The sequence below is a fragment of the Candoia aspera genome, chromosome 11, assembly GCF_035149785.1.
Source record: "Candoia aspera isolate rCanAsp1 chromosome 11, rCanAsp1.hap2, whole genome shotgun sequence".
NCBI classification, from domain to species: Eukaryota; Metazoa; Chordata; class Lepidosauria; order Squamata; family Boidae; genus Candoia; species Candoia aspera.
Window position 1 is genome coordinate 21,769,296 of NC_086163.1, and position 18,491 is coordinate 21,787,786.

The 18,491-nt window shown below is 39.2% G+C and overlaps 1 protein-coding gene across 1 annotated transcript in view; it reads left to right on the top strand.

The window, feature by feature from the left end:
• CDH13 (cadherin 13) overlaps positions 1–18,491 on the top strand; it is a 489,049-nt gene that overhangs the window by 287,409 nt on the left and 183,149 nt on the right. The window lies entirely within an intron of this gene.

Sequence of the window (18,491 nt, forward strand, 5' to 3'; positions counted from 1 at the left end):
AATATTAAAACGTACTGTGTAAAATCAAAATGCTAGCTACTTTTACTTATATCAACAGAGATATACGGTAAAGAAAGTCTTTCTTTCTTTCTTTCTTTCTTTCTTTCTTTCTTTCTTTCTTTCTTTCTTATTGATTGATTATAGGGGATAAAGTTTACTGAAAGAATTCAGATTATTTTTTTGACTCTTTGAAGTTGAATTATGTCCTGGTGGTGATGTGCATGTTTTCACCTGCACACAAAAACATGTTTCTTGCCCAGTCACTCAGAAATGAATTTTAGAGGTGTGTTCAAAAAGGTAAATGTGTTTTATTTCAAGCTTGGAAAGAAAAAAACCCACTCGAAACATCTGTTGAAACCACTGAGTTGGGTTCTATCCGAACAGAACAAATTGCTGATAGTTGCTCTCAAAATACAACTCCCAGAACATTTAAGCTTTATTTTGAGATAGGAACAGTCAGTTAAGCTGTTTTTTGTGTTTGAACTGTCTTGCATCCTCTGGTATGTTTTAACGGTAAGGAAGTTCCAGTAATAATGATCTCACAAGACTGCACCACTTTCAATTTCTTCAGATAGCTCATTTTTTCCGATGCTTTGCAATGTTTTATCTGCAGGAGTTCTGTTCTGTTTTTAATGTTAGAGCTTCCCAACCCCGCTGTGTCTTCTTCTATTGTTGTCTATTTGCCTGCCCTTTCTGAGTCTGCAAGCAAGGAATTGAACAACAGGAAACACAATGCTTTATCTTTTCCTTCTGGGGGATGCTAAAGATTGGGTTTATAGTACGGGACCAGGAAAGTCAGCAGAAACATTTGGAGAGACAACTTGGAAGAAGGTGTAGTTACAGACTGAAGTGGCACCAGTTGTGACAGCTTCCTTGCAAAGCCTTGGTTTTTTGCAGACTGCAATAAATCACTAATATAGAAAGTAATATCAGTATATCATGCTGGACAATCAACCATCCTGCAGATTAAAATCCCCCTTTTTTTCACAGCAAGTGGATGTGTTCTAGGAAGTAAATTTGGGCAGGACAGATGTTCTGACACTTTCCTTCCCTTCTGAAATGGCTCTTTGTCCTTTGCGATCAGATGTTTGTTTTCCTTAATTAGGGAAGAAGCCATAAATATTGGAGTAATATCAAACTTTTCCCTTAAGTAAACTTAGAAATGGCTGAAACCTCCAACCTTCCCATACAAAGGGAAGCAGTTCCCTTTATTCAAGTGGTGGTGAAGGTGAAAGGTCCCCTGTGCAAGCACCAAGTCATGTCTGACCCTTTGGGGGGATGCCTCTTTCGCTACGTTTTCTTGGCAGACAATAGCAGGGCGGTTTGCCACTGCCTTCCCCAGTCCCCAGCTGGGTGCTCATTTTACCAGCCTCGGAAGGATGGAAGGTTGAGTCGACCTGAGCCGGCTGCCTGAGAGAGGATCCAGCTTCCGCTGGGATCGAACTCGGGTCGTGGGGAGAGTTTCGGTTGCAATACTGCCACCCACCACTCTGCGCCATACGAGGCCCTTATTATTTATTATTATTATTCAAGTGGCACCAACCAATTAAAATGGATAGTATTACACCTACTTATCTACCAAACTAGATGGAAAGAAAGTGAGATTAAAGCAACGAGCAGAAACAAAGTCGTTGTCTATCCCTAAATATCAGGTCATCCTACAGATCTGTTGTCTTACTACTACATAAGGCAATTTCAAAAAGAGCCAAAGCAGTCTAGTTTGAGTTTCAACATTGTTACATCCCAATTTGTAGTGTTTTTTGCACATCAAATGTTTGGGCAATTTTGGGCCAATTCCTTTCTCAGACCAATTTGATGTCACTGGAATAAAATGAGGAAAAAGCTTTATAGACCTTTGGGATTCCAGGAGACAAAAATGCAATGTATTAAGTAAACCACCAAGCAACCAACCAAGTGAGAGACAAACTTTCCATGAATGAACCAAGAATGTAATTGAATGGGTGTCCTCTGGAGCCTTGAAGGCTGAAGCAAGCCGTATTTTTTTCTTCTGGTCTAAAACTGTACCACAAATAAATTAAATTAATTCAGCCCTTATTTCTCTTCCTCTCTTATTTAGGATTGCTTCAACAATTACACTGGACAGAGACAGAGTTGTCTCTGGCAACCACAATCACTTCTTTTTTCCCATGTGTCATATGCATGATGTCTAGAAAAAGAAAACGCTGGTTTTTTTTTTATTTCTTGGGAGAAAAAAGAGCTGTTGGTGTGAATGAGAATTGTCAGGAATGCAAAAAAAAAAAAAAAGGTCAGCACAGAATACACTCCTCCCATGATCACATGCAAATGAAGAAAGCTGAACTATAGTTCAAAGGGGTAGGTTTAATGCCACACAGAAAAGCAACGGAAATTTACTTTTTCCCCTCCTGTTGCTGCATTCACTTGACGTGTGTCAGCAAATTTCGACTGTTTTTACTGTGTGGGGGTGTGCATAGGTACATCTGTGTGTTTAAACTGGGTTTTGATTCTTTTTCTACACTTCCTCCCCCCCCCCTTTTTTTTTTTGCATGGACAATTGCATTTTCCTTGTGATTGCCACCAGTGCGTAGGCTGTGAAAAAACAGGGCCACTTAAATGACTAAAATTGCATTCAATTTGCTGAGCCCAGCAGGATCTCTTCTTGTCTGTGACCTGTGATTCTAACAACCTCCTGGAAACTACAGGGGGTTTTCTTAAGAGCTTTCTGTAGCCAGCAGATAGAATAGGCACAGTTGTTTTCCCCTGCCCCCCATGCAGTGCTCTTCCAGCAACACAGAGATTAGCAAACCATTTTGTTTCTCTGCTACCAAGTACATACGTAAATATGTCCTTGAATAAATATCTATTATTTCTCCAACACAGAAAACATTGACCCCTTTCTCATCTTGTGGTATGGTATGTACATAGTGCATGTGGGTAAGAAAATATAATCCACTGCTGGATCAAGGATTTGGTGGGGCTGGACTCGCAGGCTCCTGTTGGTAGAGTCTCATGTGCACCTGATGAAATTGTGATCCTCTGTTCCAGGAGCTGCATACCAAGGACGGCACATATCCCCTTTTAAGACAGAAAGGCTGCACTGTGCAGATGCATAATTTCCACACTTTTAGGGAGATCTTTATTAAGTCTACTTTAGTGGTCACACTGCAGTTCTACGGGTTCCCTGTTTCCCAAGGAAGGAAACCATACACCTGGGCAGCTGTTGACAGAAGGGAGTTACAGTTTTCCATTCCATTCAGTTGCTTCATTCCACCTTGAGCAGGACAATCATGCAGGGAAGGTTGGAGAAATAAATCTCTTCAAATTTCCTTCTTCCCCAACCTAGATGGCACCTCTATCAAAATGCCTGCAAGTATTATTTTGTAATTTGTCAGATTTCTGGCAGCTCTGGCTCATGAAACAATAGAGAAGGTAATGGAATCTTGATTTTTAAAAGCCCTGAATTAGAAAACTTCCCTCAGCCTCAAAGCATCTGCCCTTAAGTCTTATACGCTTTGCCAACTTTTATTCCCAGAAAGCCAAAAATGCAGCATCTGTTAAACCTGTCCCCTAAGGAGAGTCACAGCCCTGTAAATATATATAACATTTCTAATGTATCAGAATTGATTCTCTGAGCAGATATACAGTTGATTCTCATTATTTGCAGATTCCATATTTGCAAATTTGCCTACTCCATAAAATTTATTTGTAACCCCAAGGTCAATGCTTTCAGCCCTTTCACAGTCATTCATGGACATGCAGACCACTGAAAAATTTGAGTCACCCAACATGCACATTCCCAGCTGAGGTTTCAGTATTCACTAATTCAGTGTTCACGGTGACTTTATAGAATGTTAACTACCGTGAATGACGAGAATTGACTGTACATACTGTATTTTTAAAGTTTTCATGCAGAAATTTTTAAACACATTTGCAAAGGGATGAAGATGGTGGATGAAATGCATTTAACATCAAGGGAACCTAGAATCCAGCAAAGTTAGATTTGTCATGTTCATTCACCCCTACTTTTTCAAAGTATTCTAAATTCAAATAAATTTAGTATCCAGAAAGTCTCCAAAATTTGGATTAATGAGTTACTCTAGATTAGTTAATTTTACCTTTGTTGCAATTTCTCAAAATGTACCTTATCTCTAAGTATTAGAGTTTAAACACTCAAAGTAATGGTATTTATAATATTTTGCCTGTAGAGTTTTCTGAAAATAAGCAACACCCTGATTGATCAGAAGAGAAAACCTTATAATGATAGTTACAAGTAAATTACAGGCATGCAATTAGACTATTGCTAATTCTAATGATCTTAAATTAAAAATATGAATAAATACATTCTGGGTAACATCAAAAACAATTTTGTTTGTGTGCTGTATACTTCAGTGAGAATTGAATCGCTAGAAGCTCTTTTGATGTTTCCTCATAAAGACAGCAAGTGAGGAGCTGTTGCAAAATATTTATATAAAATCAAAGGCTGGTTTTGATATGACGTGTGAAAAGGAAATGCTCCAAATTAAATCTGAGCTGGGAATACTTTGGAGTTTGGTATTTGATTTGGCACTAGTTCCAATGGTTTGACTGTGGAGTAGGCTGACTTGGAAATGTCCATTTTTTTTAAATTAGAGTTCTTTTAAGGAGACGGTGCTGTAGCATTAGCAAAATTTGGACTAGTTGATATGGAAGCTCTATCCATGATGGGGATGTCCTCATTATATCCAACTGGCTCAGTTTAGTTGTTTCATTTATTCAGTTTTGTGGGTATACAAAGCAGATTTGTGCAGAGCACTTGGGCCGCTCAAACTCAACAAATATTCAAGGTATCAGGAAGCCAACTTTGTTAACATAATTATTTGATATCTTATTATCTAATGATAGCTAAGAGAAAATCCTTTATGTTCTATGTGAAAAATAGGTACTGTTCTTCTGAACTGTGGTCTCTTCTCCAACTGGGTATTCTCCTAATGTTTTGGACTTCCCTAATTCCTTGACCATATTTGGCTAAACATCCAAAATATCTAGATACACTTGATCTCATCTGACCAGCAGCAAATTTTCAAAGACTTTGACAACTCCATTGTGTGAGAATCTCTTATTTAGAGAAAGCAAGGTCTGCATCCAAAATTTCCAACTTTCTCCATGAAAAGCTGGTTATGAAGTTGTATAAAGTTAGATGATTCATACTATTGGCAACAATATTAAGGACAATGGATTACAGATATTAAGAAAAACTTCTTAATGATCAGAGCAGTTTTTCCATAATAGATAACAAAATTTTCCCTGCCCATCAAATCCAAAAATATTTATTTATAACCAGAAAAGTTTTTCAGTGCTTCCCTGAAAAGCACACCAACAGTCTAATTTAATAAACTGTATTTGGATAATGGGCTGAGTGCTCCCCCGCTGAAAGTCTTGAAAGAACAGGGACAGCCATCTCTCAGGGTTGTCCTACTGGTTGAGTAGATGGACTCCAAAGCCCACCAACTGGGAAATTTTGGATGGGCAGATTAAGGGCAGTTGCCTAGTAGGAGCAAAGTGGAGGAAATCTTCAAAAGCTAACCAAGTAGCGATGGCCAGAAATGGGTGCTAGCTGCACACACACCCCAAAGCACATCTCCTTTACCCTCTGGGTGCTTAAAAATAATTAGCATGAGGCTTAATTGAAATTACCAACTATAACAACCAAAGTGGAAATGATATTGCAACTTTTCATTGCTGAATTTCCTGTGTTTCCCATTCAACCTATTTCCTGAGCATAGAAATGATGAAAACAACAATGTTTGGGGATCTATTTTTATTAGACTGTTGGTGTGTTAATTAGGGATGGGAAGGAAGCATGTTCCTTAATTAAAGTACAAATGAATTTTTAAGGAAGCTTGGAAGATCCCTACTGGGTACTAAAGATTGCTTAGCTTCAACAAGCAAGCATAATTCTGCACTGGTTTGCAGAGAGATGCTAATTTATGCCATGTCATACCAGAAGGGCTTTTATTGTTGTTTCTGAAGCATCTCTTGATGTGGCTTCTAAGGGACAGTGTAGGCTTCAAGCATGTTGAGGAGGGGTCAGGGACAAAATGTTTGCCCGTGTAATAAGTAGATTCAAAGGTGAAGTTGAAAATGACAGATATTCCGTTTGTGATGGGATGGAATGCAATGCCGGGCACAGCCCCAGCATTCACATGCTACTAGGTTGCCTTGAAGAAAAGCTCCCTTCTTTTATCACTGAAGCTGGAGGTGCTTTTGTTCAAAAAGCAAATGAAAAATATAAACCAAATAGCAACCCTTCAATTTTGGAAAAACTGTTATTGACCTCCCTGTAGCTACCAAGACCAAAGAAGCAAGAATTTCAGTACAGGATTTTTAATGTTAATCTGGGATAAATCTAGAATCTTGGAAATGGTCATAGGAACTTCCTCAACTCCATTTTGATTGATGATGTGAAATCAACTCGGTGTCAACTCTTAGCGATCACATAGATAGACCTTCTCCAGGATGATATCTCACTAACTGGCCTTTCAGGTCTTCCAGTGGTACGCCCATTGCTGCTGTAACTGAGTCCATCCATCTTGCTGTTGGTTGTCCTCTTCTTCTCTTCCTTCCACCTTTCCATCATTATAGACTTCTCAAGGGAGTTGTGTCTTCACATAAAGTGTCCAAAATATGATAATTTGAGCCTGGTCATTTGGGTCTCAAGTGAAAAGTCCGGATTCCTTTATTTTATAATCTGTTTGTTTCCTTGGCTGTCCATGGAATTCTCAGGAGTCTTCTCCAACTTCACAGTTCAAAAGCATCAATCCTTTTTCTATCCTGCATCTTCAGAGTCCACTTCAAAGTTCAAAAGCATCAATCCTTTTTCTATCCTGCATCTTCAAAGTCCAACTTTCACTTCCACAGATGGTCACAGGAGACCATTGCCTGCACAATTCAGACTTTTATAGGTATATACTAATTAGTTAATTACAGCAGAATTTCTTTGAGGCACTTTTTCACAGATCTCCGAGCACTTAGACTGAGTTGCTGTTGCTGATATAATATTTCAGGCTGACTCACCTTAAAAGCCAATTTTCCCACCATCTCTCACATCTAACCATTTCTACATCCTACAACATTGCATATTTTGACAAAGTTCAGCCTGTCTGAATGCATGCTTGACCACCTTTGAACTGCAGCAAAATTTGGTCACAAGAAATTTTAGAATTTTACATTTTACTTTCCAGATATAAGATTGTATACATTTTGCAATAAAATACATTTTAAAAACAACCATCACCACTACCCTGGCCATTGTACAAAACAGAACTTGTGAAATACATATATACAATATTCTGCTTTTGAAGAGGGAATCAATCATAATTCCTTGGATGGATGGATGGATGGATGGATGGATGGATAGATAGATAGATAGATAGATAGATAGATAGATAGCCTCAGCAGTGCACCTATAGCAATTTCCTTTCATTTATTTTTTTCAGATAGTATTCATAACCTTGCATTTGATTGTATTGTGTACATTATTTGTGTCATAGGTACATACACATTCAAAATGCATATCCTCCAATACCGTATGGCTCTTGTATATCTAATAATGTCCCCTGCCTAATTTTATGTGACCCTTGGCATGTCTTGGTAACCTATTATCATTCACATTGCATGGAAAATGCTTGCTGGGAATTATGAGCAGTCCAGCACATTTGGAAGGCCATGTGTTAGGGGAAATTTAGTTTATATATGTCTTCAGTATTTAGCTGGATGAATGGATATATGAGGGAAATCAATATGTGTACACTTTGGAGAAAGAGTATACACCTATGTCTCTAGCTCACTCTTACAAATGTATATTAACCTATACATACTGTATCCCCTGTTTACCACATATCCAGCATTTTCAAACCAGACAGTGCCATGTACAAATGAATGAATGAATGAATTAATTAATTAATTAATGAACAAATGAATAGGATTTTGAGTCCAAGACTTTAACCTGGGCCATAATCCCAGTATCAATCAATAAAGGGATTTGCTATACTTTTTGTCACCCAAAAATGAAGGGAAAAATCTAGTTATTTTACTTACAGGTTCTCTGTTATTTTTTTTTCTAAAACAAAAATGTTTTAGAATATCATGCAGTTTTTTAAAACATTTTCTATAACAAAGAATGTGATCTATAACATTCTGCAGTTTAAGCAGATCTGGGTAAAGCATGCATCAACGTATAGCTATCAACCGGAATTCTCACTTTTCTACTTTGTACTCAACTTAACAGGAAAATATTTAAGAGCTTTTAAAATTCATACCTCTACTTATTTGTTCTACTTTTAATCTATCAGTAATTAATGACCTCTGTGTACCTTATTCAAACAATTTAAAGCATAATTGCAAGGGTAACCATGAGATATCTATTAAAGTACATTTAGAAATGTATATATTCAGAAGTGGGAGAGAACAAGCAAAAACACTGTGGAGGGAAAGGGTAATTAAAAAGTAGCAATTATTCTTAATTCATACATTTTTTATTTTACCTTTTTTTCTAAGGAATTCATAGTGGAATATACAGCAACTCTTCAGTTTATCCACAGACATTTCCCTATGATGTTATAAGAAATAACAGGTGTCTTAATGCCAGCCAGCCAAGTCTGTGAGAAGTGAAATGAACTCGTTCCAGTTTCAAGACATGTGTGCCAAATTTACCTATGAAATAGAAAGTAACAGATAATTCTAGGAAGGAAATGGAATTAACTCAAGTCATTTTTAGCTAGAACAGTCTTTGAAGCCCAATCACAGAAGATAGAGTATGTTGGGAAAACTAAGCAAGAAAACAATGTCTTTGCTGATGCAACCACCAAACCATGATAATTCCTGGTAATGTAATGGAAGTCAATCCATCAGTCCATACTAGAGGCTTACAAAAGGAGATGCCCAGATTGTGGCATGTCATGTGTGGCATTCCATTAATATAGATTGTCTTTTTATTGTTGTTATAGATGTTGGTTAACCAGCCCCAGTGAGGTCTGCACATCATAATGTCATTGCACAAGTTACTAAATGATGCCATTTGTGTGATATCATCGTGATGTACTGTATGTGGTACCAGTTGCCCCAGAGATGCCAATGACTGCTGTGCAATCAGTAATCAATATATATTATAGTAGTTTTCTGTAGGAGGGCTCTTTGGGATTGGCATTGGAATCATGCTTGTGTGTGCAATGATATGTGGTTCATGAGCATCACATTTATTTGTTCATCACTACTGGAGTGCTATGTGAAGCCCACTTTTCATCTCCAAAAGGATGGAGGCTTAAAGGCTAAAACCCACATATTGCAGGTCCAGTCATTCATCCATCAGGTGAGTACCTCTGCTACAAGCCCCCTTCCCCACACCAAATGCAAGCTCATAGGAGACTGTTTCTTTAAAAATAACACAAGAGCATTTATTTTGATAAAAGTCTTCATTAAAAGAAATGCTTGTTCAACAGAATTTGGAAACCTAATGCTGCAAAATTCGCAGTTAAAAACATAATAAAAGCCCTCCAGCAATTCTCCCATCGCTTATGGGAGATGTTGGGTGTAACAGATGATAGATTACTTCTTGATGTAGCAAATCAATACATCTTATTTGAAGAAAGTTTTAAAATGTAATCAAGAAGCTTAAGCAAACAGGATTTACAGTTTTCTTTGCTCTGTAAATATCAACCTATCTCTTGGCAGTTATGTGGACTTTGAAAATCTAAATCAGTGGACCGACAATGCACTTTTTTCACTGGTGCATCTTATAACTTGATTGTCATGCAGATAATATATAATGGATTGCCAGGGAAAGGTTAGACATCAGACCCTATGGGTAAATTGCTAGCTAGCTAGCTGTTTTCGATGAACTCATATTTAAGCTTGGCCTTCAAAAAGAGAGGTGACCTGCTTCAGAAATTCATAAATAGCAATAGTGCCCTGGGTATCGGAAGAAGGCATGAAAAATAAATGCATTTTTTTCCCCACGTTGAAAGAAAATTTCATTTTGCATTTCCCTGGGTTTAGACAAAGACTGCTTGTAGATCTTGTTTAGTCTACCTTTTTAAGTGTACTGCTTTGATTCATTCTTTCTTGGTTAATATGTTGACTAGTGCACAATTGTCATTTAGCCTTTCCCTTTTCTAATCTTTCTATACCATTCTTGGTGGGTTTTTTAAAAAAGCCCTAATATTTATAAAGAATATTTTAGGCTAGCATACATATCAAGTGCTTATTTTATAATGAAGTACATACAGATATGGATAGCCTATGGGGAAATGTGTCTTTTTTTCCTGTTTCAAAAAATGCACACCTATGCAGAAACAGGATGCAGTGGGCTTAAGAGTAAAGACATTGGGAAACGATGCAAGTCAGAAATTGATTGGTGCAATCTGAATTCATTTGGATAGGTTCAGTTTTAATTTTCAACAGATATGATAAAGACATACTGTACTCATTTGCACAATATTGAGTAACCATAAAGTAAGAGAAGATTTGTTAAGTAGGGCCTAAGAAAATCCAAATAAATCTATTTATAATGTGTGTGTGTGTGTGTGTGCATGAATTATAATTAAATGCAATAAATGTGGTTACAACTGCTATTGGAATGGGCTGTTCAGGAATTGCTGCATTAACTCACACAGTGTGGACCTGCTATATAATTACAATATTTGGGGCTGAAATCCACATGATTAAAAACATGACTTTAGGATGATCATTGTTGTCAAAGATGCAGATGTTCTTCTTGAATATAGCAGAAGCATGCTTCCTTTTGACCAGGGCTTGTGCAAGTAACCCCTAGAAGCTGCTTCTAGAAAGCAGTACAGCTGCTTGGTTCTAGGTGCAAACTGGAGCGAAGTGAATATTGCTTTGTATTGTCTCTTTTTAAAAGCGTCCTCTGGTAGATTGAATTTCTGGAAGGAGCTTCTCCAAATGTGCAGCACACGCACCAAAGTGTATTTATTTATTTATTTGTTGCTCACATTGATATGGCCACCCATCTCGCACAAGGTGACTCTGGGAGTCTTATGGGATTGGAACCACTGGAAGAGACTGAGATGATGTAGACATGTCCCATGTTATAGCATAAAATAAGACAGTCGGACAGTTCGGACAGTCACTCATGCCCTTGTTATCTCCCATATAGACTACTGCAATGCGCTTTACATGGGGCTACCCTTGAAGAGTATCCGGAAGCTTCAGCTGGTCCAGAATGCGGCCGTGTGAGCAGTTTTAGGGGCCCCTAGAAGGGCACATGTAACACCTTTGCTGCGTGAGCTGCACTGGGTGCCAGTTTGCTTCCGGTCCAATTCAAGGTGTTGGTTATCACTTTTAAAGCCCTACATGGCATGGGACCGGGCTAGCTGAGGGACCGCCTCTTCCCCGTTACATCTACCCGCCCCACCCAATCTTTCAGAGGAGGCATGCTGAGGACCCCGTCGGTAAGAGAATTCCATCTGGCGAGTCCAGGAGGCAGGCCTTCTCAGCAGTAGCGCCCGCCCTCTGGAACATCTTGCCCCCATCGCTCCTAGCCTTCCAGAGGAAGTTGAAGACCTGGCTCTGCCACCGGGCTTGGGGCAGGGAGGAGAATCGCCATACTTGGGGCTGGCTAGTGCCTTGAAGTGCTCCAAGTGCCGTTTCGGGCCAAGTGGAAGCTAAAAACTACACCAATTTCTTCTTTCCATCCAGAAGAAATACCTTTTCTTCCTTCTTCATGCTTTTCACATAGCTGGTAAAATACAGTATATGTTATCATCCTAGTTATTAGTAGCTGATCAGGTACTAATCTTGCATCAGCAAGGATGAATCGCTGAACACACAGCTGTCAATGTGCTTGTTTCACAGCACTTACCCTGTGACTTCCATCCAGAATGGTTGCTGCCTTCAATTTCCTACCTTAATTTGTCTTTTTCTCTCTCTCTAAAAAAGCATGAAGATCATGGCAATATTTCACATTATTCTAATCAGGTTTTAATTGCATGGTCCCCACACCCATTCCCCCGCTTTATGCTGGAGAGAGGATTTACAAATAAAATGAATGTGTGGTGGAGCTATTCTTTCACCATCACCTTCAGTGGAAAATACATTTTTTGTCCTCCGTCCTCCATCCTCCCCCCTCTTCCTTGGCTTCATCAAAGCTGCTTGTGGTCCTGTACTAATGATTAAAGCATAACTGCTGTAATTATGTAGCATTGATTTAAGCAACAACAAAGTCTAGTGCAATATCAGATGTCTATCAAAGCTCTCAAATTTAATTGTCCTCTGGTCTAGATCTAGCAGCGCTTTCTCTTTTAATCCTACAGATACTGGGCATGTAACATCCATGAACGAACTCCTGTAGCCATTAGGAAGTCTCAGGAAAAGGCTAAAATATGATCTTGATTAAACCAAGCCCATATTACAGGTTGGTTCCCACCCACTCCCACTCCAGGCTTGGTTTGTCATGCAAAGGAAATGTAGCCCACCTGGAACAAATGGGAAACCAACCATTGCTTCAAAGACTTGGAAGGATATAGGTGTGTGCACGCCAAACCTAAGCTAATGGAAGGCTTGCTCCGTTTACCTTAAACCATCATTTGGCATGTGTTCTTAATTAAGATAAAAGGAGTGCACGAACTCGGCTTTGTTTATTCCTACAACTTTATAGGAACGTTGATGTTGATTTTAATCATGGTTGTCCAAATCCAATATGGTTTGGGTGTTATCTTTTTCTTCCCCACCCCCACCGCTCTTCTTTCACTGCATCTAAGGGCAGATCCACGGACCTACTAATGGAACCTGTTCTAGCAGACAGCCAGTCCTTTTTAGTTAGAGCTTCTCCCCACCCCCCCACCCCCTGTTTTTCTGGCCACGACTTGAGTGAAGACACTCTTCTTTTCAAAGGCTTTTTGCTGGCAGATGCCACTTCTGCAGAACAGGTTAAGTTGAAGGGCCTTGGCACCCCCATTGCGTTCTGAAACGAATGGCTGCTTTATTGTTCACTTAACGTCTTACTCACCGTGTAGTTCTGATTTTTGTTGTCCTTCACATGGTTTTTTTTTTTAAGAAAAAAGATTTTTTTTTCCTCCAGGGACATGTTTTATATCTTTTAGTTCTAATAAATTCTGTTTAATTAATTGCATTATTGGTTGTAGTACTGTATGTCAACCACAGGGCCTTGCTTCCGCATGACTATTATAAATAAATAAGTGCTGTTATAAATAAATAAGTATAGAATTAAGTTGAATATGAGCCGGGGCTCTCCAGGGTCCTCCACTAAGGCAAAGCCCTGTCTGCTTATTATCCAGGATAGTAGTTAACTACTGGCAGTCCCCAGGCAGAATCCAGTACTTAAGAGGGTAATACAGGGCTTACCATACTTCTCTTTTAAAAAATTTAAGCTAGTGAGAAAGGCAAGGAGGATGCATGTGAGGAGAGCATGTTGTGGATTATGGAGGAATCAGGTAAGGGTATACCTCATGCTATTTTTTTTTCCTTCTTTCTTCCCTCATAATGCTGTGGTATCAAATGCAGGACCCAAAACAAACAATCAAGGCAGAGCTTCAGTATTTATTAAACAGTGCGCACTGGAGGTGTTCTCACCAAGATGGGGGTGCCTTTCCTGCAGACAAAAGAGCTGCACTGATATTTATACATTACAGAAAAGGAAATGATGTAAGCATACATATTCCTACGGTGATGCAGGGATACATAGATATTCATGAGCAATAGATCTCAAGTTACTTTCTGCCCTACTTATCTATTCTGAAGAAAGCCACTGTCTTAGTGGGAAGAAGGGAGGGAAAACTTCTTGAATGCAAAGATTTGTGGGTTGCTATGGGAATGTCCTGGTAAGACTGGTGTGAGAAGCCTTCTTCAAGGCAACAGCCCATTCCTTATGTTGCAGTTTGGTTTAAGCAAGACCATTCTCTGAAAACTTACTATCCTCACCATGCTAACTAATATATGAATAACTTTATCGATTAGTCAAATGACCATATCAGAAAGTTGGGCATCAGCTGCTGTAAGATATAAAATGATACCATAAAACAACTAAAATACAGTAAAATTAGCTAAAATATACTACGGTGAGATAAAATATGATAAAATACAGTAGGGTAAAATAGAGATAAAATTGTAAGATAAAAATGCAAAATGTAATAAAACAAGTAATAAAATACAGAAACAATGTGAGTTTAAATGAATTCATCACCTTTACATGCCACCCCAATGCGTTCTATAAATTGTGTTCTCAGTTGGACAGCCCTAACTATAAACTTAACAGTTCTATTGACCACATATCGATTTGTGCCCTGGAGGAAGTAACATAGTCTTTTGTTACGGTCCCAGTATGTGGTTCTGTCAATTAATGTCTGAAGGTACTGAGCCCTTGCTGGGGCATATAGTTGGCAGTTAAATAGGACATGTACAATGTCTTCTACTTCAGGTGCTCCACAAACACATGTCCTCCATGCTAACTAATTTCAGGTGGATTCTCCTCCCCACACACAAGGAAATGAAGTATCAGTTTCTGCTGGGAGATAGAATATGGGAGCATGATACAACTTTGTAGGGTTCTACAGTACTTGGAATGGGATGTGGTGGCGCTGCGGGTTAAACTGCTGAGCTGCTGAGCTTGTCGATCGGAAGGTCAGCGGTTCGAATCCGTGTGACGGGGTGAGCTCCCGTTGCTAGTCCCAGCTCCTGCCAACCTAGCAGTTCGAAAACATGCAAATGTGAGTAGATTAATAGGTACTGCTTCGGCGGGCAGGTAACGGCGTTCCGTGTAGTCATGCCAGCCACATGACCACGGAAGTGTCTATGGACAAATACCAGCTGTTTGGCTTTGAAACAGAGATGAGCACCGCCCCCTAGAGTCGGACACGTCTGGACTTAAAGTCAAGGGAAACCTTTACCTTTACCTACAGTACTTGGAAGAGTTAAGGAATTGAGGATCTGGCTATCTAAAATCAGTTGTCACCTTTTCAGTTCATTTGTGTTGACTTCAACACCATCCCTGTATCATTTGGCACAGGGTGAGACATTTGAGGTTGCCCAACTTTCTGAATTTCTTGAAAGTTCCACACAAGCTTAGGCCCTGAGAGATGTTCACCTACTTTGCACGTATCCAGAGTGCAGTGTATCAGGTAGATAACTGAATAGAAGTAGGTTTGGGAGAAAGTAAACCAGAGAGCAACTTACAGTGTCTTTAGAAAAGGTAAACAGCAGATCTTCCACCAAGGCCATGAAGTGGAAGTTTATTTGAGGCCAGTCAATGCCTTCTTTTAAGCTGGAGTAGTTATGGCCTGAATGGAACATTCTTGATACAGTAAAATAGAGTTGAGTAGATATCACTCCTTCAAGGTGGCAAGGTCAGGAAACAGAGATGCTCTTTATTGTTGTAGGATGTAATATGCATTGCTTGGTGAGGAAGACTGGATGAGTGGAATGATGCTTAGCATCCTTATTAAAGGGCTTTCAATCACTTAGCTGCGAGGAAAGGAAGGATAGAAATCTTACTTGTGTTTTAACAAGTTGTCTTCGCTCCAGAAGCCATGAAAAGTATTCTAAAAGGGATTAATTAAAAGAGAGGCAATTGGTTTGATTTCTTTCTTTATTGATTATTATCCTTTGAAAAATTAGTAAACATATCTTGCAGGCTTTAGCTTTTGAGATGATCTGAAAAATGGCTGCTAGTGGCATGCTAAGTTGACTGTTGACAATAGTGCTTTGTTACAACAAAGCTCTTCTGGGCATTTTCTTTATTGGAGTGAAGGGTATAAAAAACAGCATCTTATGCTGTCCTGGGACTTCTTGAAATTTGCATGTAGACTAAAACTGCTTATCAGTGTCTATTTCCAGTGTCATTACAGCATAAAGAAAAGCTTGAATGTTCAGGGATCTTGAAAAGAAAAAAAGGAGAACAAACTTAGTTACCAAACAGTGGATGAGACAGACAATAAAGTGGGTCATCAGTGATCTAGCACCAGGTCCTGTCAAAGGATTAGTACTAGAGTGACTTACTGCTATCGACTAAGCTATTATTTTAATATCCTATACTCTGTTAAGGGAGCACGATGGCTCAGCAGTTAAGAAGCCAGGCTTGTCAACCGAAAGGTCACAAGTTCAGCAGTTCAAGACCTGAGCACCACGTGATGGAGTGAGCTCCCACGCTCGCCCCAGCTCTTGCCAACCTAGCAATTTGAAAGCATGCAAATGCGAGTAGATAAATAGGTACCACTTTGGTGGGATGGTAGCAGTGTTCCATGACCGACATGGTAGCCACATGACCACCGAAGTGTCTTCGGACAACACTGGCTCTTCGGCCATGAAATGGAGATGAACACCACCCCCTAGTGTCGGACACAACTGTGCAGGGGAACCTTTACCTGTACTCTGTATCTTTATGCCCTACTTTAATTGTATGATAGCAAAGGCAGGCTTTCAGCTCTCAGATTTACAAGGAGTAATGCATTGTTAAGACAATCCAGGTTTTGACAGGTCAAGGATTCTTCAGGACCTTGGAGAGGGCAAAGCAAGACTTCTTATGTTGGGATTTATATGACAGCTGTTCCAGCAAAAGACTACAGAAGGTTGAGACCTTACATAGAGTGGCGGCAAGGTCTAATTCTGTAGCATCTCTGTATTGGCAGCATGGTGACTCTGGTTCCGAAGGCTTAGACTCCCACACAGCCATAGGGGATTCATTCTGAATTTGAGATTAGGACTATGTCTCTACCTGGGAAGGCATAGGAGACCAAACTGAAGAGGACTACCCTGTGGGTCATTGGGCTTCAAGTCGTCTTCAGAGCATTTCTCATCTCCTGGCCCTGGGAACCTGAAATTCTTAAACTGATAGAATTCAATCAGGTGCTAAAACCTTGCACATATTTCTATGGGGTGTTTACACATCTAAACAACAGAGATGAATACACAGGTTATCTTCTTTTCATATTTACAAACATGTGCATGTATTAAGAATTAGGTTATTAATATTATTACCTCTATAAAAGTTCCTGTGTGGCATTGCTGGAGATATTGAAAAGGTCACATGTTATACATTTGCTGTTTAATGTAATAACAGAGAAGTCTGGATGACAAATGATGATCCATATAAGCTAAATGGGAAGTGGTCAAGGTGTGCTCAGGTCCCATATAAATTAGAAGTTATGCCCTGTCAAATAGCACGTGCATTTTTTTTTTCCCCTTGTGGCATTTATGTAGGGAGTTTTGGGGATCTTTCTTATTCATTTCTTTCATTTCCAACTTCAGGTAAAGGGAAGTTAAAATACTATTATTAAATAAAGAGCAGAAGAAGGGAAAGTAACATGGAAAATAGGCCATTATTTGGTGGCATTTGGGCGCAATGTATCAATTAAAAATCAACATAAATCTAAGGTACTCCTCTAATTTCATACCATGTTGAGTCAGCTGTATTATATTTAAAGGCTTGTGGTCATCCTTCTGAATAGGGCCATGTGACTTCTGCTCCTAAATCTATCCTTAGAACAGCACTGGGCCTCAGCTTGTCTAGCTCCATTTCCAAAAAATATCCCATTGCCCCACGTTCGTCAAATGGACACCAAGCAGAGTCCATAGGTAAGAGCATCATCAAGGTCTGGTCCAGAAGGCAAGACATAACTATAGCAAGACTTAGAAGTTTAGGCAGAAAGCATTTTCAAAATTTTGGCTATTGGACTATTTGAAAAGTCACATCAAATGGTACTTTAAGGTACAGAATGGTCTGGTCTATTGTTCCACCATATAAACGAACCCAAGCAAAGTCATTTATCCTAGAAGCTCCAGGCTACCACTGAACCAGGGTTATTCTGAAGTCACTCTTCCAGAAATTTAGCATTTTTCCATCTCTCAGCTATCTGGTGCTCAACTTAAAGGATTTTGGGACTCCATTCCTGTTTTCAGGACTGAGTCTAGGGCTGCAGCAGTGGTGAAAGATAATTCTGTGATGACTAAACGCTAGACCAGATTCCTTTCAACAATCTCTTTATTCTCATCCAGTTCTTCCTCCTTGTTGGTCTGGGACCTGTCTAAAGTGGGGTCATTAAGCCTGTTAAGTCATCTTCTGCCCATGAGTATTCACGCTACAAAAAGGCAGCACTGATCTGCATTGCCCTAGGATATTTTTTTTCTTAGTGTCTTGCAAACAAGGGAAGATTTTTTTTAATCTGACAGTAATCTAAAACCAGATGTGAAATAGAATGAAGTTACTCCCCCTGAAGCACAACAAGGGAAACAAATGTGATGAGGAATCCAGGATGGGATAACAGAAAAATCCACTGGCTAATTTTTTGCAAAGGATTAAGTTTCCTTATTTTCTTCTAAAAATGCAAACAAAGATGATTCTCAAAGAATGACTGGAAGAAAATGCATGGGACTTCTGGCATGCATTATTTATTTATTCTATCAGTCACCTGATACAAACAATTCTCTGGGAGATGGGCAAAAACAAATTTAAAACCACAAGATGCGGTTACAGCCACTGATATATATCTCTTTCAAATGGAATG